This window comes from Sarcophilus harrisii, chromosome 2 (assembly GCF_902635505.1).
Source record: "Sarcophilus harrisii chromosome 2, mSarHar1.11, whole genome shotgun sequence".
Classification (NCBI taxonomy): Eukaryota; Metazoa; Chordata; class Mammalia; order Dasyuromorphia; family Dasyuridae; genus Sarcophilus; species Sarcophilus harrisii.
In genome coordinates, this window is record NC_045427.1 from 299,854,744 (window position 1) to 299,879,397 (window position 24,654).

The 24,654-nt window shown below is 34.6% G+C and overlaps 1 protein-coding gene across 5 annotated transcripts in view; it reads right to left on the bottom strand.

Annotated features, from left to right (window-relative positions):
* NRXN3 (neurexin 3) overlaps positions 1-24,654 on the bottom strand; it is a 2,051,432-nt gene that overhangs the window by 668,709 nt on the left and 1,358,069 nt on the right. The window lies entirely within an intron of this gene.

The window sequence follows — 24,654 nt, forward strand, 5'->3', positions numbered from 1 at the left end:
CTTACTCATGCATCTTTTCTTGATGGAGATATTGCTGTGAATTTGCTGGATGATTTTAGCACTCAACATGCCATTATTTTATGGGTCATACCTAGGGACTTCACATGTAAATTGCCTGCTAGGTGCTAGACAGTGTGCTAGGTATTGGGGATACAAACATAAAATTAAAATTGTCTCTTTCCTCCCTCCCTGAGAGAGACAAGAAGGAACATGGTTTAAGTAAATTAAATCATCTCAACACTTCAACTACTACTTCAGTTGAACCCTGTTAAAGACAGCTCATACCCTTAAGTCCTCAAGAATAGCAATACCAACTAGACCACTGACCTTGCTTTCAGACCCACCTTTACAGATATCATGAAGGAGAGAAATATTTCTACTACCAATAGTCAAGTAATCCCCAAAGCCCCCTGCCACAGAAAACCAATACCCCATAAAACCCTTGTTCTGACTCCAGTTTACTATCCCCACCTTAGTCATCATCCAGGGTAATAATTCTTGTGAAGATTCAATTTGACAATTACCACTGCAAGTTCTGTAGCACTCATCTCCTTGATGTACACTGCTACAAATATCCAGAAAAGAAAATTCTTGCCACAAAGTCCTAGGTATTATCAAATGGCTCAATAACTGAAACAACTATGATTTTATCAATTTGTCTTGCTTTTCTATTTGTCTCCTCAGTATTCTCCTTATAGTTCACATTTCTTTTTTTTTCATTCATTTATTTAAGGATTCCACATTCAAATCATGGAACTAGTTTATCTCTTGGGTTCTTTAATATATAATATCCTATAATTCTACTATGCATTGAAATTCAAAATTCAGTTATGAGAAAGAATTTTTAGTACCCAAATACCATATATCCAAAAAACCCAAACATTTCTCCTAAGTATATATAGGTACATAGATATCTAAATTTGTTGTCACACACACACACACACACACACACACACATACATATTGATGTATTGATCAGGGACTCTATATCTTTGAGAGATTCCAGTTCACAACTAATACAGTGAAGCTGAAGTCTGAGAAATTTAATTAGGTATCTAAATTTAAACACACACACAATCACAGAAACATGTTTTTAAAGCTTTGACCAAAGATATGATTTAATGTTTTGCTAGAATTTTTTGGAAATGAATTCTTTTATTTTGTTAGTAGAGACCTTATATTGCCTAAAGGTTAGAATTCATGAGCTAACTTGGTTGAAGGAAAAAACAGTTCAATACCTGGGTGAAGTTAGGGCTAACATCTAGTTGTAATGAGGAATAATAAAATCCATAATTGACTTAAGCACAACTATGCCTAGAACCAGTCATCCCTAGAAGCAAACACACATGCAATCTAATACTAGTAATGATTTACCATGAAAGGCCAAGGTCCAATCTGGGAAAAAATTCAATTCAGCAACCAGAAATGAATGGAGTTATAAATGAACACATCTCATGCCTTTGCAACCTGATCCATTCAATGAAATATAACATTGCTGATCCATTTTCTCTAACCCCAACTTCCTCCTTCTCTCCTGCATAACCAGTAAGGTCAATTTTTACTCTACTATTCTTCTTCCTATAATGTTAATTGTTAATTTATTTCTCTCCAATATCTGAGCTAACCGAGAGCCCATGTTTTTCTACCTCTAAAAAGCCTGTCCTGGGGATACAGCTAAACCTGCCTTTGATCAGTGTTTAATCCTTCGAGTTGCTCAAGGGGGTATAGTTTAGTATCTATGAGAAAGTAATTAGAAAGCACAGAAAAAAAGGAGGAATGTGGCTCCCACCAGCACAAAGGAATAACCAATCACAACACTCTGTTGCTTCTTCATCTAACAGGCAAAGATATATTACAGAGGAAGTTTAAAAAGAGGGGTTAGATTTGGTTTTAATTAAATGTGGTCATTTGGACAGTGGATCCAATTTACTATAGTCCTGTTATTACCAATACATGCTCAAAAATAGTTTTAATATTTTTATCCAACATTGGTTTCTCTCAAGGAACACATATTCTTCTTTTTCTGCATAATATGTTATAAACAGCATTACTCCAGCAGATGTTTCTATATGTCTACAAGGGATTGGGGAGTGGAGGAGGGGGTAGAATAAGTACACAACTTGACTAATGAAAACAAAATAGAACTAGAAAAATAACAGCCATATTCAATTGTTCGGGATGTAAACAAAAAAAAGGGGGGGGGGAGGTGATATCTGAGAGGTCTGAAGCAAAAACAAGTAGAAGTAATAAAGCAAAAAATTAAGAAAAATTTAGAATGAATATCCAAAAATATTCCCTAATGGAGAATCACAAGAGTCTGTGAAAAAGATCTGTAGAAATACTGTCATGAAGGCCATTCAAAAATACTCTTCCAAAAATAAACCAGCATCACCATCTAAATTTATCCTTTTTTTTTCAGTTTTAATTTCCTGGACATTATCAACCACAGAGTAATTAATTTATCATCTCTGCTTCCTGCCAGTTTGCCCCAAATATCCAGTTGTCAAAGAGAATGGACAGAGGCTTATATATAATGGTAATGGTCTCCAAAAAATTAGTGGTGAGGTTAAATTTTGAGTGAATCATTAGTTTTTGATAGAATTGCTAAAGCAGTACATCATAAATCAAGTCAAATATTCAGCCCTTTTTCCTCTTCTTAGTGACCAAAGTAATTCACCTGATATCTAACTATAACTTTCTCCTCTTTAAACCTCAATTTCTTAAAGAAACCTTAGTTTCTTTGAAATTAAAAGATTGTAATGAATGACTTCTAACATCTTTTCTAGCTCTAACTCCTACGATTCTATGGTATGAAGGCAGGAGAGATTCACATGTGAACTTTGCATTTTTTTTTTCTGGGAAGGGAAGGAAAAGGGAGGGAAGGAAGAAAAGAAAGGAAAATAAGGAAGAGGAGGGGAGAGAATGGGAAGAGAGAGAAATTTATTGCATGCTCACTATTTGGCAGACTTTAAGTTACAAATGTAAACAAAAATAATCAAAAAATATCTATTTTCTTTTTTTTATTATTATCCATCCAACTCAAAAATATTCCTACTTCTTTATCTTTACATAGGAACTATGAATTGGTAATCTGGAGAACTCCTATATCATAACATATTTTGAAGTATAAAATAATTAATTCAGGGATTCCAGAACAAAGAGAACCTTCATAAGAGCAGAAAACAGTCTCCATTGCTTTGTTCTGGAAATCACACATGTCTGGAATGTAGTCTCTCCTGACCTCTCATACAGATAGTCATCTTCCTTTAAAAGACAATTCAAGCAATCACCTTTGCTTGATCCTTTTCTAATTGCCTCCCCCAACTGTTGATGATGGTGTAACTATTATTACTATTTAGCTACTTTGTATTTATTCATTTTATATTTATTTATATTTATATTATATTAGTTTTATATTTATATTTATTCTGTGTATTATATATACATAATATTTAATATACATATGCATCTCCTTCCTTCCTTCTCTCCCTTGCTCCTTCGTTCCTTTCCTCATCCCTCCTTCTTTCCTTCCTTCCTTCCTTCCTTCCTTCCTTCCTTCCTTCCTTCCTTCCTTCCTTCCTTCCTTCCTTTCTTCCTTCTTTCCTTCCTTCCTTCCTCTCTCTTTCTGCTTAATTTTCTTCTCCATAAGAATTTAAGCTTCTTGCCATCACATCTATCCCCAGCAATCTGCACAGTGCCTGGAATATAGCACATAAAATATGCTTGTTGGTAGATTGATTTACCTTTTCATTAACTGTCTAATTATTGATTTCAATTGATTATTTAAAATTGATTATTTTTCATATGTTATTTCTTCCATTAAAGACTTGCTTTAATATCTCATCATGGTGTGACTATGGTTCTGAATTCTTAAAGGCTTGAAGAGATAGATATCTTGTTTTACTCATTTAAAAATGAGGATACCAAGGCCCAGATTCAGTTCAGTGACAAAGGGAGAACTTCAGTTCAGAACTTCTGACCCCAACAATATTTAGTTCTTTAATTCCCCCTAATATTGATGAGGGATTGGCATTGATGTATTCTTATTCTTTTGGTATAGTATCCCTTCTAATCAAGAGCAGAACAGCTTATTTTGAATAATCTTAGGGGTTAGTATTAGGGATTTAGACCATGGAGCAAAGCAAATGTAGCCCACAGTAAATGAACCTAGATTCTTGACTTTATTTATACCCTGCTTAACCACCTACCTAGTAATTATGTTCTTTTCTATTCAGGGAAGAGAGGATAGAGACTAGACTTGTGATTTTACTGGGATAGGGTGCTTCAAAATGAGAAACTTCCTTCACCAATGCACCATCTTTGCAAAATACAGTCTTCATGTTAAGAGAATTGCTTCAAACACTGAGAGGTTAAGCAATTTTCCACATAAACAAATAAGACCCAAGGTTACTTAGCCAGTGTATATCAGAATTGGGATTTGAACCAAAACCTTCTTGGCTTTGAGGTCAGTTCTCCAATGCTAAGACCACTGGCCCTCTCTGAGAGTAATCAGAAAAGGAAGTGGCTTAGTCTTGTCATGGAGGAAGAGAGAAGCGAGTGGACATCAAGAATGCACTGGTACCTATCTAATGGTATAAAATCTAGAGGAAAACTTTTTAGCCTAGGAGATAGATCTTCTTTGGAGGATTTAGGGGAAGCATATGGAAATTATCACACTAAATTTATCTTTCTCCTCAAATCCTTACTTCTTGCTAATTTCCTCATCATTGTAGAGGGCACCAACTTCCTCCCATTTAGTAACCAAAGCTCACTTCCTAGGTGTCATCCTCAGTTTCCAATTCTATTCAACCTTCCCATAACCAATCTCTGTCAAGGTCCATCTGTCCCTTCTGACTTGCTAACATACATCCCCTTTTGTCCTCTGACACTGCCATCACTGAAGTACATCGTCATTACTTCACTTGGACTATTACAAAAGTCTATTGGTTTCTTCCCACTTCAATCCTTCCTTCACTCTTCTGTAAAACTGATTTTCTTAAAGCACAGGTATTACCATGTTTGTTCCATGCTCAATAAACTCCATTCCCCATCACTTCCAAGATCAAAATATGAAATTTTTTGTTTGGTTTCCAAATGACTTTGTTAACCTACTACCCCTTTTTCAGTCTTTTTGAACTTCATGTCCCCCTTACCCTCAGTCCCCAAACCACTATATTATTTGGTGACACTGGCCTCTGCTGTTTCTTAAACAAGACACTGCATCTTCTAACTCTAGGAATTTCCACTGGATGCCTCTCATGCCTGGAATGCTCTCCTTCTTAATCTTCACCTCCTGGCTTCTTTGGATTCTTTCAGGTTTCAGATAAAATCTCATCTTCTATAGGAAGTCTTTCTTAATCTACCTTTAATTCTACTGCTTCACCTCTGTTGATTAGATCCTATTTATTCTATATCTATCTTGTCCGTATACAATTATTCCTTTGCTATCACCCTTATTAAATTGTGAGCCCCTAGAGAGCAGGTACTATCTTTTGGCTGTCTTTCTAGCTCTAATGCTTAGCATAATGCCCAGTATTTGGTCAGCACTTAAGAAATACTTCCAAATTTGCATTTTATTTTTCTTGTTAACTATGTTCATATACTGGCTGGATATTTAAAGAAGCTAATTTATTTGCTTTTGGGGAGGTGGTTTTAATTATTTAATGGGATTCCATTTAACTGTTTGCATTGAGATTAGAATATACATTTATCTATCTATCTATTTATTTATTTTTTGCTGTTGTAGCATCTTGTTGATATTACTTTGATAATAATATCAATTACTGAAAATAAATAAATAAATGTTTATTGATTGTCTGAAACAGGATGTAGTGTGGATTGGTTACAATAGGTACCCCTGAATAAAGCATTCATATTGACATGATAATAGATCTATTGAAATACTGATGTGAAATGGTTCATTCTTTATCCCTCATGAATGAAAACTTCTTGAGGAGGTGTTTATATTTGTATCCCTATCTGACACATAAAGCTTAAAAGATGCTTATTGAATCCCTGCTTTACCAAAACCAGTGATCTACCCAGATACTTCTCCCACATATTCTCCCACAAATATTTGAATCTACTCTTGGTAGACTATTTTGACTGAATACTTAAAATAGATAAATCTTAAAAGCCCTGTAGTATACTGGATTGTCCAATGGACTTGGAGTCAGGAGGATCTAGGTTTAAGTTACCCCACAGATATATACTGTCTATACGACTGGATGAGTTACTCAAACCTCATAGTGTCTCAGGTTCTTCAAGTGTAAAATTCAAAGTAGTTGAATTTATTTCATAGCTGCAGACTTTTTTCCCCTATCTCTGAAGCTATAATCCAATGAAAAGAATGGGAAACATTTTTTGAGTGATATTATAGAAAATCAGTTGAGTTTAAATCCTATCCATTTTATATAGATAAATAGATTTCAAAAAAGAAAAAAAAAACTTGTCTCTTCAGAGTCCCCAGCCTTGTTCTTGCTGTGAGGACTGAGATGATGTAAATTAAAAAGAAATAAGAACCACACTTTCCTGTGTAATGTGAGAGTCACTTCTAGCAGTGAAGTAAGGTTAGACTTTTACACCTTTGCAAAGTGATGGATTCAGCCTAATTAATTTTGATGTCTGGTGATTTCAGAGTCCTATTTGCATGTGATATCATCTGGAAATGCAATTCTTGTTCATGTTTCTCCCTAAAGAGCTATATCTTGCTCTTGCTTGCCATCCAGCAAAAAATAACAGCCCATATTAAGGAATAAAAATTTGTGTTGCATTAAAATGTACTAAATAAATTGTTTTCCAAGGCATAACTCCCTTTGTATCTTGCTCTGGTTGGTGTGACACATTGAAAAGACCAAAGAATGAAAGCAGAGAATCATGTGTCTATAACTTGATTTCAGTTATGTTGTAGCAACTAGATTTGTAGTCCAAAGATCTCTGTTTGAGTCCTGCCTTTGAAACTTATTAGGCATCTAACTAGGTAAATCATTTATTCTCAGTTTTCTTATTTGTTAATAGGAGATGATAATCCTTACATCAGAGATGTCAAACACTTTTGTCTAACAACTCTCCAGTATAGCCCAAAGCAGATTGAAATGTAATTGGAAAACATTTAGCAAGATAAATAAAATACAGCAGAACACAGATATTATTGTGTGGCTTGACAAGTAAGTAAGCAGCCCACTGGAATTCCCATGTAGTCAGTTTCTATTTGAGTGTAACACCATTGACCCACACTGCCTTCTTCACAAAGATGTGTTAAAGGATATATAAAATACTTAGTAAATCACAAAGTATTATACAAAGTCAATTGTTCTTATTGTTCTTGTTGCTATTATTTAAGGATAAGAACAAAACAAATACTATATATGAACATACTACAAGTTGGTATGTAATTAAAACGTCAGTGTTTTTAAACATGCTTACCATTTATGCAACATTTGGCTTATCTGTAAAATGACAGGGTTAACTAGATGGCCTTTGAGCTACCACTGCAGATCTATTCTCTTATGATGCCAAGATTGATTTGTAACAGATCAATCTGTTACAACCTAGTTTTTGTTATTCCTTTATGTATGTTTGTTTTTTAGACTAATTTAGTCCTTAAAACTTTTTCAGTAGACAAGTCACTGTATTTTCAATAGATTTTTCTTTTAATTTCTTTCCACCAAACAGTTTATTTGGATATTTCCACAGACTATCAAACTCCTTGGTAGAGAATTATTCCCAGGTCCATAATATGAATGTCCATGCATTTGACGTATTCCAATCACTACTATTTTGTAAGTATTTTTTGTTTGTTTGTTTTGTTTTGTTTTCTCTAGAGAGAACTTATATCCAGAAATTATCCTTGTATTTCCATGTGGAGAGACTCAAAAATATTGCCAGTGGTTCTCCTAAGCTTCCCTTGTTTTTATCAAGTCTGTACTTTTTGCCTTAATGACATGGATACTGCCACCTCAATCAATTCTGGCTATTCCCCCATCATGTTTAGAAATGACAAATGGAATCTGTACCGTATTACATGATAAAACCCGAGAAATTAGATACATTAGGCTCCCTGGGAGTTCCAGCTTGACTCATGTGCTTCCAGTTCTCAAGAGAAAACAGGGCTGTGGTGAGCAGCTGTGGAGGATTTGGGCAGGACCATGGGAGTTTAATAAGTAGGCACACTGTGCAAAGGATTAAAATGTTTCCCTTGTGCTGTTGAAGAATAAACACGAGGCTATTAGAATAAACTAGTCCTTAAGATGAACAATTTTCTGTCCACTGACTTCTCAATAGTGGTTTTTGTGTCATTGTCTTTAGTTCTAAGATGAAAAGAAAACTTTCTTTTTTTTACTTCTTTTGTTCTCAGCTATCCCAGGAGTCATAGGGAAGGACTTAGAAGGCAGTGTGGTGCAGTGGAAAGAGTTCTGGATTCAGGGCGAAATGAACTGGCTTCAAATTGAGACTGTACCATTTATTATCTATGGAAGGGCAAGTCAGCCTCCCTCTTTCTCAGTTTTGTCATTTTAAAAATGAGGGGGTTGGCCTAGATGACCTCCAGCTTTAAGTTTATGGTCCAAAGTCATTACTTAGATAGCTTTACCAAGACCTTATCACTGGATAACTTATTTCTTACATGTTAACAAGATCTTCTTCCATTCGTGTACAATTATAAAAATTAATAGGTGTCAGGAAAGAGGATCATAATGGTGTGGTTGAATGAACTGAGAGGGTGTTATATGGTTTATAGGGTTGTATCTTTTTGGTTCAAAATGGACATGCCATTTTAAAAGGGACAGGATGACCTGACCTTCAAATCTGGCATCAAGATTAGAATACATAGTGTATACTACCCAGAAGGAACAAAAGAGGAAAAGAGGGAACCTTTATCAAGGGCAAGAGGGAATGTCATTGTTTCCTGAGTATATTAAAATAGTAGGGAAGACTTAAAGGCACAGAGGACTTCTATTCTTCCCTTTTAGGATTCTCTTTCTTTGATGGATAAGGAAGAAGCAAGCAGTGCTCTTCTGCCCTTTCATTTGGTTCTTCTCAGAAGGTCCCATGAAAAGAAGCAACTGTTCTATTTCTCTGTAAGACAGAAATGTAAGTGACAGCACTCCTCTTTCTCTCAGAGGAAGGCTGGGTGATTTTGTATCTAAATACAATCAGCTGTTATCTGTCACCTCATTTTATGGAATATTTGTAGGGCTGTGTCTTTTGGAAGATTGCTTAACATTTTATTTTCAAATTATAAGAGTCAAATTTCATAGATTTATGTGTTTGCACTAAGCTAGAAATTTTCCCCAGAATCTATGTGCTAAATATTCTCAAAACACCCTTCTCTCTTTAAAATCAACTTTTATTTTTTTAATGGACAAAAGTCTATATTCTTTTCCTCCTATCTTCTCCCCATTGAAAAAAGAGAAACAAAACTCCTTGTAATAAATATGCATACTCAAGCAAAACTAATTCTTATATTGATCATATCCAAAAATATTTCTAATTCGGAATATTCAATCAATGATTTCTTTGTCAGGAGTGGGTGCCAGTCTGGAAACAATCTGGAACTATGCCCAACAAAGTAATAAAATGTTCATTTCTTTTGACATAGTGATATCACTATTAGACATATCTTAAAGAGATCAAAGAAATCAATGTTTTTATTTAGGTGGGTACATTCCATTGTGATGTCTTTACAATCACTTGCTTTAAAAACAGGCATTTTAAAGTCTGGGGTACATGAAGAAATTTCAGGGGGTTGATTAGTTGATTGAAGTTGATTAGGAAAAAATATATCTTCATTTTAAGTAACCTCACATTTAAATGTAATATTTATTAATTATGAATATAGGCAATAATACAATAATACAAAGGCATTGGCTGCAAAGGGAAGGAGGGAAAGGAAGAAAGAAGGGAGAAAGGAAGGAAGAATGGGAGGGAGGAAGGAAGAATGGGAGGGAGGAAGGAAAGAAGAGAGGATGGAAGGAAGGAAGGAAGGAAGGAAGGAAGGAAGGAAGGAAGGAAGGAAGGAAGGAAGGAAGGAAGGAAGGAAGGGAGGGAGGAAGGGAGGAAAGAGGAAAAATGGATGAAGAAAGTCTGGTCTAAATTATTCTGACATTTTCTGGCATAGAAGGGGATTTAAATCATTCCCAAATTTCTTTCTGGAGCAAGTTGCTAAATCAAATTGACAATTTTTTTTTTCAATAAGTTTCTATCATGTGCCAGGCATTTGGAATACTCAATTCTAAATGAAGTACCCTCTGCCCTAAGGAGCTTTTGTTCTATTGGAGAAATAATGCACATACATATATGTTTATAAGTGCATCTTTTCTTGAACGGTGAGCCATGAGAAAGTGGAAGAATTATGAAAACTTCATGAAGTAGATGGCCTTTGAATTGAGTTTTGAAAACAAATAAAAACAAAAACAAAAAACAACAAAAAAAAAGAACAACTCTAAGGATGCTAAGCTAAACTGTGGCAAACAGGGTTAAGTGGCTTGCTTAGAATCACACAGCTTAATAAGTGAGTTCTGATTCCAGATCTGTCACTGTGTCCACTGAGCCACCTAAATACCCTAACACTATGAGTAGCACATACTTATTCAATGTACTAAGTACTTACTAAATGCTAGGTGACTAATTCTACTCAGCTGTCTGATATCTGCTAGCTATGAGGATTTGCTTTCCTGGCTTTTTGAACTGAATGTGAACATAATCAAAACTAAAATCAAAAGGGAGTATCTCTGAATAGCTCTCAGGATACTCTGGACTTGGAAGAAAATATTTCTAAGGAATTCATCAGTCTCTCTAAGGATAAGCCACTGAAACTTTCTTTACCTTGGTTTCTTCATCTATAAAAAGAAAGGTTTGAACCAGATGATGATAAAAATAATACAATTATTAATAATAATAGCATTTATATAGGGTTTTAAATTTTATAAAACACTGATTATAATTTTATTTTAACTTCCCAATGATGAATCAAATAAACATATATTAAGCCCCTACTATATGCTAGACATTATGCCAAATACTGGTGGGAAGTGCATATTATTGTTCCCATTTAATTTAAATGTAACATCCTATGATCTAAAAGATTTTAAGATTTATAGCTTCACACCATCCAACTGAAATGGGGTGGGGAAAGGAAATCTTTCCTCATATATTATCATTTTTATAAAATCTTGGCTGTTTTTTCTCAAAATACAAATTTGTATGGAAGGTAACTAGGTTTCATAAAGAAAAATGAAAACTTCCTCCCAAAGGAAACAAATGCTACATTATGGATAGGACTATGACAAATACTTTATTTTTCAATAACTCGGTCTACTTTCTATTTATTAACTAAAGTTGGGGAAAAAAATTGTCAACTTTCAAGATATAAAGGGAATGGTATATGGTGAAATGGAAAGAGTCCTGCTTTCATTCAGTCAGAAAACTCAAGATTCTAGTCTCAGTTATATGACTAAATAGCTTCACATTATAAAATAATGTCCAGAATGTTGGATTTGGAGTCAGATCTCTGTGAACTTAGGCAAGATTTTTAGTCTCTCTCAATCTTGGTGTCCTCATCTAAGACTGGGAAGGAATTGACCTCCATGACTTCTAAAGTCCTTTTTATCTGTGGGTCTTACATCTAAAAACTTAAGTATTAGTAAGTAATTTAAATTCTCTGGATCTCAGTTTCTTCACCTATAAAATGAGAAGCTTGATTAATAATTTTCAAGATCTCTTTCATCTCTATTATATTGTGTCAATACCACTCTCCTGGTTTGTATGTGGTCTCAGATAAAAACTTTCAGTTGTATTCACTGTATTGTTGAGTTATTTCAGTCATTTTGGAGTTTTCTTGGCAAAGATATTACACCACTACTGTGGTTTGCCATTTCCTTCTTCAGCTCATTTTACAGATGAGGAAATTGAGCCAAATAGGCTAAATGACAGGGTCACACAGCTAGAATCTGAAGCTAGATTTTGAACTCAGGAAGAAGAGTGTTCCTGATGTCCAGCCCCATCATTCTATCCACTATGCTACCCAGCTACCCACCTGACTCTTAGTAGGTTTTTAATAAAGGCTTATTCACTTATTTGCTGACAGAACTCATTCTGCTATAACATACTGCTTAATAAAATTCTGTTAAAGTGAATTGAATTGAATTGAATCAAAGTTTTAATGGATCATTGGAAGTCAAGAGAATTAATACTAGAAAGTGGACCAAAAAGGACAAAGCTGAACCACGGTGGAAAAAAGCTCTCTACTCTAAATTAAAATTATTTACAAATAAACCACTTTAAGGACAAAAGGAGACCTCCATCTCACCCTCTTCCCCTGGTGACTTTTCTTGAGTCGACAATTCTTAATCAGGGTCAATGAAAAAGGTACACCCTTTTTAAAGACTAAAAGGATTGTCAAGTTTAATGAAGCCACTAATGGGTAAAACCAGAGCCTGTTAATCACCCAGTATCTCCCACAAGGTGAAGGCTGGTGCTCCCCAAAGCTCTGGTACCAAAGCGTTAATAGGATGAGCAGAAAAGAGTCAAACAAGATGCTATCTTTGCAGACCTGATGCGATTGCAATTTGCAGACATCAGGGCTTATCTCTGATGATGAACTAGGTGTCAGGGCTGAGTGGAACGGCAAGAAGCCAGCTCTAGCAGAGACCTTGGTGGGCTGGCAGTTGGGGGACTAGAATAAAACCTCCCCAGCTCAGGACACAGTAAATGAGTTTTCTGGATAAGATCACAGTGTTAATGAATAGCCATTAAAAAAAAAAACAAAGCAGACAAATAACCTTGTATTAAAATAACTGTAAAGGTAGAAGATTGATTCTCTGTTAGAGCTTTTAAAAAGTACCCTTAAAGGTAAAAGATTTTATAGGTAAAATATTAATGGGAGAGAAAATGTTAAATGAGTTAATGTACTTTATGATTCTCTGCAAATCTACAAGTGCTAGAGGTAAACTATTACCTCAAAAAAAGATGTGTAAGGCTAAACATGAGGACAAAACAACAACAACAACAACAACAACAACAACAACAACAACTGAGATTTGAATTTGGAATTAGAAAATCTGGGAGACTTTGAACAAGCCTCCAAATCCCTCTGGGCCTCAATATCCTTATCTGTAAAATGAAGGAATTAGTCTAACTGAGCTCTCATTCCCTTTCTTCCAAAATCTATGAGCCTGAAAAATATAAGGTGGCTAAGTCATTCAACTTCAAGAAACATTACCACAAGTAAACAAGTAAGCACTTACTATGTATGTTCCAGGTATAAATTTTATTTTATTTGATTACAATAAAGAACCAAAAAGAAGAGTCCTAGAAAGAATGTTAAAGAAAATAAAACAATTACTGAAGAAGTGAGTACATACTTTATGAGTCCTCAGCCCTGAGTATACTGCTGATTTGTTTTCTTTTTCTTTTCTATAAATAAAAAAATAAAAAGTTTTATTTTTCTTTATACTTAGTGCTTTGCCTTTAATTTATTTTTCTCTTCTGCAAATAAATTAAAATAAAAATAATTTATACTAATTTCCATTGGAAGAGCTTCAGGTTGACTGAAGACCCCGTTACCTAGGGCATTCTACAGCAGTAATGGAGTCTTCTCTACAGATGACCATGAACTTGAAGACATAAAATCATAGCTTTGGAATTAGAAGAGATCTTAGAGGTCATCTAATCCAATAGTATCATTTGACAGATGAAGAAAATAAAATTTAGAGAGAGAAAATGACTTGCCTAAAGTCACTGAGTAATAATGAGAAAAAAAAAAAAAAACTGGTTTTCAAATCAGGGTCCTGACTCCATTTTTAATTTCTTTCTAATATAACCCACTACTGAGTAAGCTCTCATTAAACCAAGTCTCCATTGTTTCAGTCTATTTCATTGTCATCTGAGTGTAGGTGTGGTTCGATTCAATGATGGGAAGAATTCCTACTGTCTTACCTAGTGGCTGAGATTTCTAACTAGGGCACTGCTATCTTCTGAGGGAGAAAATAACAACAACAACAACAAAATATTCTTTAAGGTTTCAGACCAGATTTTTAATTGGAATTTCAGTCCAAATGCATACCAGATCTAGATCTCTTTCACAAAAAGTTTGAACTACTAATTAACTGAGACCATACAATTTTAATAATAGGTTACATTCATGGACAACTTTATTCTTTGCATAGCACTGCCTTGCTTTGCAGGACATTGAACCTTAGAAAGTTTAAATAGTTTTTCCAAGGTCAGTCAAATAAGACATCAAAAGCAGGATTCAAATCTTGGTCTTCTTGACTCCAAATCCAGTGTGTTTTTCCCACTATGCTATGAATTAGAGAATAAGAAAGGCCTTAGAGATCATTTGATTCAATCTCTTCATTTGATATATGAGGAAACTGAGGTCATAAAAGTTAAGTGGATTGCTCAAATTAAGCAAAAACTGGGCTTTTTTTTTTTTCTTTCTAATTCCAAGGCTTATCTTAAATCTGTTCACCCTACCCCTGTTGCTTACATTTATACCTGGAACAGTTATGAAATATCTTTTCTTCAGAAAATTCTGAATTGCTCCATTTCAGATACTAATTCCTTATATTCTATATATTTGTTATGTTGTATATTCTTTATATTCTGAATATTGTTTCTAAACATACTTACCTACTTACTAATATGCATATATAACCAAGGAGAACAAAGACAGAAGGCAAGTTTCTATATATGCAGAATTCTTCATAGAGAGACAAAACAATTATTGTGTGAAAACTGTTATCTTCAGGAAGCCTGCCTGTAATTCTGTAAAACATTTTATACATCACTAAATGGCATATTGAGAAATGGGAGCAGGAGGGAATCAAATGTGTCTTCCTTCTATATCCACATTTTGTAAGTGAAGAAGCAGTAGTTTAGGGAGGTCAAATAACTTGTTCAAAGTTACAGTAGTTATTATTCATTGTAGTACTTTAAGATTTGCAAAGCAATGTACATAGATTATTTTATTTGATATTCCTAATTACCCTATGAGGTAATTCTATTTGATCCCCATTTTACAGATGTACACTACTGAAAACTGTGTATATATTACATATGTATGTGTGTGTACCATATACATGTGTTTATGTACATACATACATTTATATATCTATATATCTAGATAGATATGTGTGTATATGTATAATCTTTTTGTAAATGAACACAAGCCCTTCTCTCTAGATTTATTAGTACCGTTCTCAAGTATAATTTTACTAATTATATATATATATGAGAAAATAAATGACCCAGGAAGATTTATATGCTAATACCGACTGCAAACTTCAGGTTAATTTACTATATCACATTAGATATATCACTCAACTCTCTGAGTCTCAGTGCACTCATCTATAAAATAAGGCAGTTAGACAAGAGAACTTCTAAGATTCTCCTTTCAGCTTTACACTCTAAAACTCTTAGTATCTCTCTCTCTCTGCCTCTCTCTCTCTGTCTCTCTCTCTGTCTCTTTCACTTTCTTCATGTGTACATATATATTTATAAGTTGTTTACACAACAGTGCAATAACATAGAGACCAACAGTAACTCTCTTTCCTAAGAAAAGTTAAATAGATGTTACATCTCTACTTGATTGTTGCTGTCCATCAATGAGCTCTGACTTCATCTTCAACTCCAGATATCACACACATAAACAAATTTAAAAAAAAAAAAGGAAATGTTTCAGTTAAAAGAAAACAGTGCTAGTGTTTCCATCTGTGAGTAATTAATTGTATAATCTCAGATAAGTCATTTTGCTTTGCTCTTTTAGCATAGTTTCCCAACCTGTTCAATAAGAGAGTTGGTCCAAATTATCTCCCTCAGCTCTTAAATTCTATGAAACTATGAGCTTCACTTAGACTCTTAGACTTTTTTACATAACAGCCCTCAATACTCTGAAGTGCTTATGATCTATCTATCACTTTAACCTAGTGGAGGTTGAAAACTATAATCATTGTACCCTCCTAAATTGTACAAGTTTAAGTGTTGGCAACTATTAGCTCATTCCACTTCCCCTCCCCTATCCCACCATTAAGTCCCTAGACTAGAGCCTGTCAGCAGGCTTCTCCTATCAAACTAAATATCTCCTCTTATATTTGCCCATTAGTAATTCCCATCTTTTCCTGTAGTAGATATTCCAAAATTAATACCACGGCTTCAACATATCAAAGGAAATGGGGATCCCTGAAATTTGATAAATCCTTTATTTTCTTCTGGAAGACTAAATTAATTGCTCCATATTTAAGATGGAAAGCCAGGTGCCTGTCACCTCCTAAGAATGATATATAGTAGTTTGATTTGCAACTAATGGAAAAATCTATTTCTTTCAGTTTTACTTCTATCACAAAAAACTTGATGCATTCCCAACCAGAGATACCTTTCCCAGCTATTGCATCCACAGAGTTGACATACCTCATTTGGCAAAATGTCCTGCCCCAGTTGAGGGAGGACTATTAATTATAAATTCAGTGATCCAAAATGGCTATTCCAGTGAAAGCTGGTAGGAAGCTGCCCATGAAATCAGTGTTCCTTTGAACTTAATTTTAAGCTTATTTTGTTTTGTATTTTACCTCAATTCAGTTCAACACACATACACACACATGCACACTCACATTTATTAAGTTTCTACTATGTTTTAGACACTATGCTAGGTACAGAAATACAAAAAAAGTCTTAAACAACTGTACAAAGGTTGCAGTATTCACCTGCACTTCCAGTAGACAGTGCTATGGAATTCCCAAATAAAAATTACATTATAAGTATGTGGTATGGTAATACTGGCACTAAAAGGGTTAAGGTTCATCTTTCTGAGGCAGAAAATAAAACAGAATGCCAAAGATTACATTGGAATAAGAAATGTAAAAGTGCTTGAAAAGTAAAAAGCTTACTAGAAGCATTGTAATTGTGATCGTTGCTAGTTCTCCACATATATCAACTAAAGTCTTCATATGAACAGAAATTGGCCATTGTATTCACTATCTGTATCTGCACAGAATTTTGGAGCTAAAAAAGACCTAGAAATTCATGTGGTCCAAACTCTCATTTGACATGCAAGGAAACTAATCCCCTAGGGAGAAGAAATAATTTGCTTACAGTTATATGGATATTATTATTGTCAGTTATTAATAATTAACATTAATATAATGCTTTACAACTTGCAAAACATTTTACATATGCCCTGTTATTAAATACAAGAATGTGGGGCATGCTATTATCATCTGCATTTTGCAGACAGGAAAACTGAGGCTAAGCAAGGTAGCATGTCGTGTCCATGGCTGCACAGTAAGTATCAAAGCTGGGATTTGAAACTAGTCACCTGATTCTCAGTATAGGGTTATTTTTCCTCATAATACTATGGGTTTTACCATCTGCTCCTCCCAAAGTCATGTCTCCTAATATATTTGCTGGTCTCATACTGGTTCATATTCAAGGCATCCTTGAATAGTTGATAGATGTGAGAGAGAAAACTGATAGCAGCTAGCATATTGAATATTAGGATTCCTAAATCATTTTGCTGAGAAAATATCAATTCTTGTTCTTCTGTAAGGATATACATCTACCCAATGATATGTGGTCATCTGGCCTTCTTAGTGCTGAAGGCCACACATGCCCAATTAACATAATTGAAAAATAAGTAAAGAACAGATTTGCTGTTAATACAAATCTGAATGACTAGAACTGCATCCTTATTATCTGAAGTGGGCTCTTGTGAAGCGATTACTCCTACTTATTTACCTGTGGATTAGAAATTTGTATCTGGCATAGCATCACATTACAATATAGGCACGCTCCACTTTGAGTAAATCTAACACATAAAATTTCAGACTTACAAAAAAGATACATTTGGGGTTTATTATTCACCTTGCAGAATGACATGTTGCTTTGAAAGAAGATCTATAATAGGGAAATGTATAGATAACATCCTGGACTCCAATATTCCCTTAGGATATATTACAAATGAAGGCTAAACATTTCTGAACTGATAATTAAAGATGACAGCAAAACATGATTGAATTTGTATTTTTAAAAGTGGCATACACATAACTCTTCAAGTGTACATCATCTATCATTAAAAGTAAGACACATATTCTTTTTTTCTGAACCAAAAGCAAAGATGACTAGAAACAGCAATGAGGACAGACCAGTGTATCAAATAAAACATCTTGGGTAAAATGCTTTATGGACCAGAGTTGTGCTGGAGCCAGCTCAACCTGGAGAGTGATAGTTGATTGTTAAATTTTCATTGTGAACATTTGCACCTCAGAAATCAGCAAATGCTAGAAATCAGAGTTTGATTTATTGAATTATTCATGTCTAGATTTAAGAAAGTGATGGGAAAACATGCTAATCCTGCAGATTCAACTTAAAATGTATCTACAGTTTACCCATTAAAGATTAACCAGCAAATTAATGTATACACATTGTTAGTCTCCTATCTATTGTCTTTTTTATTTATTAGTAGTGTCACTGCTGCTGCCCCCTCTTCAACTAGCATCTTACAGCTTATAGCTATGCATTTTTACCTTAGTTATTCTACAAGGATACATTTCCCCTATCTCACTAACTTGTGAAAACTCAACAATACCAAGCATTGCTGCTGACTATGGATATCATTAATGAATGCATCCCAAATATGTTTAAAGATTTAGATATAGTATCAGAAAGATACGTATTATATATAGATGAGCATCTCTCATACATACATAAACCCCAGTATAGCAATGTCTTCCAAAACAGTCTTCATAAACTATAGAACCACTCTCAGCTACTTCTCATTTTTTGGACAGAGTACACATTTTTCTTTTCATGACAAATTGTCTTCAGTCAAGAGCTCCTTGGATAGTTAATGATATCTTGTGATGATCCTTATAACTCTCCTCTCCTTTACTCTTGATTAAAAAGAAAGAAAGAACAGGATCTAAACCCTTGACTGATTTACACTTCAATTTAATTTCTCTCTTTCTCTTTCCTCTTTCCTTTCACTGGATGAAACCTTCCATGTAATTAGGCTCGAAAGCTCTCATCAAATAGTTTGATTGAACTGCGGCAAACAGCTTCCCTTCCAGACTGCTGGAGCAGAGAGAAAGAACAGGGGACACTGCATGTGACTGGAGTGGCTTGGATGAAGGGAGCAGAGCACTCTGTGATAGCAATTAAAGAAAGTGGTGTGATTGTTCGAGTGTCTCAGTTAGACCCCTTCCCTCTGCTCCTTGCTGTGCTGATTTGTTACTTGGGTTATACCTGGAGGAAATTCCAATCTTCCTTCTCAAGCAAACACTGGTAATCAGGGGCAAAGGCAGTGAAAATGAGAAAGCCTGAGGAATAAGTGTGAGAATCATGGAAAGCATATTGAACTTAAAAAGCAGGATACCTGCTTTCCAGTCCAGCTATGCCATTTACTAGAACTGAGTTGTCTGGAATACATCTCTCTCTACATCAATTTATTAATATGTTAAATCGAGGGGTTAGAGGATCTCAAAACACTCTAAAAAATTCCATTAGCTTATTAATGCCAAATAGATCTTGCATCTATAAGTCTACCAAGAGTCTAATCCATTTCTTCTAGGGCAATATTAGTGAGCAAAAACACAGAGGACTCTTTGGTCAGGATTTTCTATCTTGTGTTATTGCTGTTCACTCACATGACTTAGGAGAGCCAACAGGTATCTCTATGTTCATTGGACTAGAGTTCTTATGGAATATCTAAGATGGTATTTAGCCAACTAGCTCCTTATTAATTGTTAAAACTCAATATATTTTAAAAATCTACATATATTCTATATAGGTGTATTGCACATAAATATGCATGTATGAACACACATATATTCTGATTAACTGTTTCTATCTGCAAATAAATAGCTTTATCTTAGGATAGATTTCTCAAGATATTATTTCTCCTTTTTTCCATTTCAAAACCATTGTATGTGTGAGGGTGCACATAAAAGACTTCAAGCCACTTTTCTCACAGTAATAGTGTCATCTTAAATTTGGGATGAAATGCCCATTATTGCCATTAACTCATCACACCGTCCCGGATACTGCATCAGCCAGTAAGGGAAAATTGAGTGTTCAAATGAAGTTACCTAAAATCCTGATTCTTTTCTATTCCTGATATGCACAGCATGCAATGATCATATTTGATTATATTGCAGACAAAGAATTAATTAGAACACTTTCTTGAGGATTTGCAATTTAGTTGTAACCAGAATACACACACATGCCCATATCTCAGATCGATGTATTTAATGAGCCAGACTCATAAAATATAAGAAAAATATTTTCTTTTGTTTGGGTTTTGTCTTTTCCTTTCTCTTAAAATTAGCAAATCATTACTTATTATGCAAAGAGCTAGGAATTAGAGCACAAAGGTGATTTAATAAAGAATGAGAGTGTGTTTTAAAATATTTAATACATTATTATGTCAGATGGGGGTTTCTGTAGACTTGCACAATTATGCCCTGTCCAACACAGGAGTTGAACAATGATATGATTATAAAAACATATTTTTCAGAGTATTTTCATCAATGTGAAAGGCCTATGAATTTAAGAGGAAAGGAAGAACATTAAACATATATTTTCTACAGTGCTACTACATATCAGATAATGTGCCAAGTACTCTATGAATATTGCTCCTCACAATAATCCTATTAGGTAGATGTTATTTTTCCATTTTTATATATAGCTGAAGAAACTGAGGTAAATAGAGATTAAATGAGTTACCCAGGATCACACACATAAGTCTGACACCCCATTTGAACTTAGAGACGATTTACTCAATGGTTCTTAGCCAAATAATAGTATCCTAAAGACACAGACTAACATTGTTAATATTTAGAAAACATGTGTGGCCCTTATGCTTAAATGATTTGTTTCTCCAAACATTTGTTTCCTTAATCAGGAGGGGGAAAAGTATACAAATGGTTTATTATTCTACTTGGCTTTTTTTTTTTTTTAAAGAAGGCTTCTTGTCTCTTTGGTCCAAGTCAAATAGTAAAGACCCTGTGATGTATTTAATATCTAAAATGCCAGAAACAGTTTGCCAAGTTATATGTCAAGAAACTGACTAAAAAATGAAAAATGACTTTTTTTTTTCGTGAACTCAGAGAAAGTCCATTTCTTTGGCTTATCTTCCTAAAAAGATTATTTTGTTGTTACATTGTGTTTGGAAGAGGTCATAACTCTGATTTCATCATTAGGGTACTCCCCAAATATGATGAGACTCCGTCCCATCAGCACTGATCAATAACTTTTCTTCAGTTTAAAATCTTAGATAGAATGGGGGGTGGGGATAGTAGTGACTCAGAGTCAATGAAAAAGTAAGTGAATTGCCCAGGATCACACAGCCAGGACATAATAGAAGCAAGAAGCATTCGTCAGGAGTTAAGACTTGAACCTAGAAATTCCTAATTCAGAAGCAGCCACCACCACTCTATCAGCCACATTCAAGTCTTTATTAAGTTAATAGAGATGTCAGGGTCCTTGACAGATAAGACAAGACATTACAAAAATTTACAGACGTACATCAATGGAGGGCTTTCTGTACCAGTGTTATCCCAGTGAAATCTGAAGTCTGAAACACACACATATACATACAAAATATATACACACATTCATACATGTAGGCATGTATGCAGACATAGAATTGAAAGTATATAAATGTTCATAAATACATACACATACAAATGTTGTGCTCTCAGAAAAGAAAATAGACTCTAGCTTTTGGCCAAAGGCTCAGCTCAGGGAGCACATCTATAGGAAGCATTCCCTAATTTTTCCCTCTTCTTATACCCAGTAAGTTGTTCCTATTCTCTAGAACCTCCAATTATCTTGCATTGATTTAGCTGGGCACATGTTATATCCCCTGGGCAACATGTCTTTTGGCTTTCTACCCCTTAGCAATTAACACTGTATTCTGCATACAACAACTGCTTAATACATTTTTATTGAATGAATTTATATCACTTGCAAGAAAGATAAATACAGTGGTACTATCGAGGAATGAATTGTTCTGAATAATTTATTGAGCTTTCTGTTATAGCCCTATTTTTTATATTTTAAATTTTGTTATTTTGCATAAAAACTCAATAAACTTATATTAAACAACTATTATGTGCCAGTCATTGTGTTAAGCTAAATTTCTGTAAAATGAATTACTCTTAGATTTATATATGCAAGAGACCTTAGAAATCACCTAGTCTAATTCCCTCATTAATAGAATTGAAAAAAGAAGGCTCAGAAGACTTAAATGACTTGCTTAAAGTCATATGGAGGACGTGAGTATCTAATAATATGGCAAAGCCCAGACTTGAATCCAGATACTTGGACTTCAGTCTAGAAATCTTTCTGTCATGCTACCTTCTCAAATAAGCAGATACTCATCCTAATTTAACACTTTCTTAATGACTCAGAATCATCATTATGAACATCAATTTTCATCCTGAGCTATAATAGAACAATGCCCTCAGAGGCTATTCAGCCATGTAGGACTTCTTGTTCTTTCATTTAATTATCTGGGACTGCTGTGATTTTTTAGTTCTTATATCTGCTTTTCATAGCATTTCAATCTTTTCCCTTGCTGTCTATTATTATAGCTTTAAACTTGAAGAGGTCACCTAGCCTTGCATCTTCTCTGTAAAAATAAGGAAACATAGGCTTAGGGAAATTAGTGAATTTGACCAACTTCGTATCATAATAATGCTGTTATTATTTCCATTTCACAGATGAGGAAACTGGGACAGACTAAGGTAAAGGTTATAGTTGCCCGGGATCACATGGTTAGTTAAGTGTCTGAGGCTGGATTTCAATTGATTTCATATTCAGCATTCTCCCATTACACTACTGAGCTACCTCATATAGGAAGTGGTAGAGGCAGGATTCAAACCCAGGTTTACTGATTCAAAACTTTAGAAAATTCTTACCACTTTTAAGAGTTGCTCTTGCCTCCCTTAGTACTTTTCCCAGATGTCAAGAGGCTTCTCTTTCCTCTTCTAGCTTGTTGCTTCTAATATACTATGGGCTTAGAAATCAAAAAGGGAAAAAAAAATACTCAAACGCTGAGTAAGGCTTGCAGATCTCTCCTATTTTTATACGTTGGGGACTTTAGTTGCTGACCTCCCACAGAATTTTTTTTTTTTGGGAGGGGAGGGGGTATTTCCAGCTTCTTTGATAAGTATAATCCAGATAAATGAAGTTGCTGGATAATTGAGCACCAGGTAGGTGAGGTATTACTATTCTATAATAGCAGATGGCATTTCTCAGCTCCCTCTACTATAAATAGCAGAAGTTTGCAGTACAGCAGTATAACACTGCCTTTCCTTTCATTCTAACTCCCTCCCTCCCATGTACATAAGGGCTTCTCTGAGTCTTTATTAAAACTGGCTTTTCAAAGCAATTAGAGGAACTCCCACGGGCCATTAGTCATCAATCAAAAAGAAGTCAGAAAAGACCCTGATGTCTATTGACATCTATTGCTCATTATCAGTCTCAGGATTGAAGCCAAGATTGAGCTAGAAGTAAAGGTCTGACTCTTTCCCTTCCAGCCAGGGGGATCCTCTTTGTACAGGTGACAGAAAGCAAAGAAGACCTAGTATTAAGAAACTTCATGTTCAATGGGTCCTTAGTCACCTCTGAAGACAAGCAAGCAACTTGTATTGCTGGTAATACCATATGAATCCTTTTCTTTCACAGTCCTAAAATTTACTTTCTAAAAACAGACTTCCATTATGGTTCCTACTTGTAGGAAATTCTAAATGAAAAAAAAGTCTTAGCCTTTTTTATTTTTTTAAGAGATTAATGTTATAGGTATAGGTTGATCTAGGGATATAGGCAGGAATTATGCTACAGCAGAAGCTCAGAAATGGTTTTGGAACACGTCCAAATTTAAGTAACTAGTGTTTAAGAAAGACTGACAAGGTTTTAGCCAAGAATTGTGTTACAATAAAACTCCATAAATGGCTGTAAAACATGTCTAAATGGAAGTAACTAATGTTAAGAGCTCATTCCAGGTATTCCAAAAGACAACAGTAATAATAATTCAAATTCATATATTATTTTAGAAACATGATTTTATTTTATTTTAACAACAACCCTGAGAGGTAGATGGTATTATTTTACCCATTTTGTAGATTTGAAAACCAAGGGTCATGAAGTTAATAAGTATCTGAAAGTGGGTTTCAACTTAATTTTTCCTGACTTCAGGTCTAATACTTTATCCACCTATCTACCTCATAATACCCTATATGCCTAAACCCAGATTCTGCTTTGATCACTTCTCTCTCCCCCCCACCCAATTTAACTTCTAGAGTCAATTATATGGGAATCATAGGAGCAAAGATTTTGAATATAAAATGTGCTTAGAGATTATCTATTCTAGATAAACTTGAATGGGAGAAAGTTATATCTTTATTTTCACTAACCTCTAGCATTTCTTCCATGATTTAAAAATATTTTTCAAAGAAGCAGTTCATAAGTATCAGCAGATTGCCAAAGGGGCAGCAATACATAAAAAGCTTTGGAACCCCTAATCATTTTACATTTGAGGAAACTGAGTTTCTGGGAAGTTCTAACTTGCCCTTTCAGGTTAAACCCATGTCCTCTGAACCATGATGTGCTTCTCTGTCTCTGTGGCTCTGTGTGGCTCTATGTGTCTGTCTGTCTCTC